Source organism: Gossypium raimondii, chromosome 8 (assembly GCF_025698545.1).
Source record: "Gossypium raimondii isolate GPD5lz chromosome 8, ASM2569854v1, whole genome shotgun sequence".
NCBI classification, from domain to species: Eukaryota; Viridiplantae; Streptophyta; class Magnoliopsida; order Malvales; family Malvaceae; genus Gossypium; species Gossypium raimondii.
Genome location: NC_068572.1, coordinates 21615505 through 21618257, shown reverse-complemented (window position 1 = coordinate 21618257; position 2753 = coordinate 21615505). Strand labels below are relative to the sequence as shown.

Below are 2753 nucleotides of genomic sequence, written 5' to 3'. Positions count from 1 at the left end.
TTTTGAAAAATAATAAAACAGTCACTACCATTATAAAAAAGTGATAAAATAGTCACTTATTAACAATTTTTGTTAGTGTCCTAACAGGATTGCTGATGTGGCAAGTTAACTTGCCACGTTGGATGTACACAGTGAAAACGCACGCAATTTAAGAAAAAATTGAAAAAAAAACCCTAAAAAAAATCCCTTAACAGATGAGAAGAAGAAGAAGATAAAGAAGAAGAAGAGGCTGTAAAAAAAAAAAGTTTTCTTTGCCTAATTTGGCGGGGTCTGATTCTTTGCCATTGAAACACCATGTATTTGCTCTTCTTCTTCTTGGCTCTCTTCCTCTGTAACCTTCTGCCACTGTTGGCGGGGTCTTGGGGTTTAGCCAAAAAAAAAAAAAGCATGATTTTGAATAAAAAGGTACACCAAAGGGAAGCTTCATGCTAAGGAATTTGCATCTTTGCTTACTCGATTTGATTAATTTTGGCATTTTCATCTTCTTACTGAAATTTAATCAACCAAATTTGTACCATAGATGAAATGCTTTAGTCAAAAGCTCATCTTCTCAATAAGAAGCAATACGCTTAAGCACGCTACTCATGCTTCTTTAGTTTTCTTCATCTCAGATTGCTTGACTTGCAACAAAACACAACCATATCTTCAAGTGAATTAATTCTCCTACAACATATTTGCTAATAATATCATGCAAACACTCTAAAAATGCTTCATGCACTGGGGTAATTTCAGCAAAATTATTAGAAATGGTCATTAGTTGTTTCACTGCAGACTTTGATGCTTCCTCATCTAACATACAGCCTTATGCAGATTAAGGTTGATTGTACTCACCAGTACTGATTGTGTAATACAAACGAGTCAGTTGCCACTTTTTTCCCATCATCATTGCGGTTCCAATTGTAGAATGCTTATGTCCTATTTTGGATCTCCAGTGTCGAATGACCATAACTAGCTTCTCAGAATGCAGAATACTCTGGTTGGGGATCTAAAAATCTGCAGAATCAAAAAATCATTTGCTTAATTTTGCGAGGTATGTAGTTTGTAACAGATTAACTGTAAACAAGTAGCTAAATATCATTGTTGTCTTTGTTGCAACATGCCATCAAACTAACCTTCCAGCTAGACCTTCTTGATTTCCACCATCTCTGACAGTGATGTAAACTGGAGCTGGTTTGTCTGGTACAGGGTAACGTTCGCCACTTGATACATTGTACCTTATATTTGAGATTCGATACTGAATTTCAGAGGAAAAAAGCATGAGCCTTCCTTCCATAAAATAGACCAATGGTTGTATTGAAATATATACAATGGACAACAAATTATGCATGAAAGAGTTCAGTATAAAGAATTCAGGTGGCTCAAAAATGACTTGAATCCATTGATGATCCAAGACCTTCAGCTTTCCTGCACAATGCATGAAGGAACATGTATCAGTGGAGATGACATCCACAATCTCACATCACATTAATTGAGTTTCACAGAAAAGACAAATAAATGGGATTCTAGGTGCTAATGCATGAACCAACCCATAAGTCAATTTTGGTTATTAGTCATAAAATTAGAATGTGGCAACATGGTACTGCCGGTTAAAGATAAACATGCTGGCATTATATCAAGTGATGACTAGTGATACGACCACGCTCCGGGCACATTTTTGGACCAGCTCCATAAGTATTGTTTGCACACCCATGCGAGCTAAATTAGTTCAATTGCATCTCACTGAGCTCCGTTTAGCTCGTTTCCAATTCAATGGGATCATTTTGCTCAATTTGAGTTTATTTTAATTCTTATAATTTAATTTGCTGAAATAAATTGACTAAGTTAGTTTATTTATTTAATTCAGCTCAAATAAGTGTTAGTAAATTAATTTGTTTAAATCTGAACATCTTTAATAATTTTTGCACACCCATGCGAGCTAAATTAGTTCAATGGCATCTCACTGAGCTCCGTTTAGCTCGTTTCCAATTCAATGGGATCATTTTGCTCAATTTAAGTTTATTTTAATTCTTATAATTTAATTTGTGAAATAAATTGACTAAGTTAGTTTATTTATTTAATTCACTCAAATAAGTGTTAGTAAATTAATTTGTTTAAATCAACATCTTTAATAATTTTGAGTTTAATTGATTGTGTTTTATTTATTACATCTATTTAATATGCTGAATTTATTGATTTTTTATTAGTTTCAAATTAATTAAAGAGTAGTATTAAATGTGTCTTAAGTTCTTTAAAAGTGACTTAATTTATTGTTGTTCTTATTGTCCAAATTAAAATTAATATGTTAATTAACTTGTTTTGTTTCATGTATGAGTTAATTATGTATTAAAGGAGGCTGCCGAATTTAATGAGGTTTAATTTATGTCTTGACCGAATTTATTTTGTGTCTGCAGGTAATTAATTCAGCTGAAAACAACTACTTAATGGCAAAGGAGACATGCATTTAAGGTGCTGTTCTACATGCAAGGAACGACATTTAAAGGGAAGCAAAGACATGAATTAAATGAGATGTTCCCATGCATGGACGGCATTAATTAGCTACTGGAGCTTGCATGCACGGTATTAACTAGTTGCTGAGTTAATTTTTTTCGTGTTCAACAAAAACATTAATAGGAGCATGCTAGCCGAATTTAATGTGCACCAAAGGAGCTGTCCAGCATGTGTGGGATGGCCATAAAGGAGCTGCCGAATTCTCCTTCCATGCATGGACATCATTTAAAGAAGAGTTGATGATTTCTATTTCCCATGAGCCATTT

At 33.7% G+C, this 2753-nt stretch overlaps 1 long non-coding RNA gene across 1 annotated transcript; it reads right to left on the bottom strand.

Annotated features, from left to right (window-relative positions):
- Positions 1-1536, bottom strand: LOC105791007 (uncharacterized). Its single transcript, XR_008198883.1, has 2 exons — positions 1113-1536; positions 1-993 (listed from the first exon to the last, which is right to left on the bottom strand). It is a non-coding gene; the product is annotated as an uncharacterized LOC105791007 (long non-coding RNA).
- Between the last annotated feature and the right edge of the window lie 1217 nt (positions 1537-2753).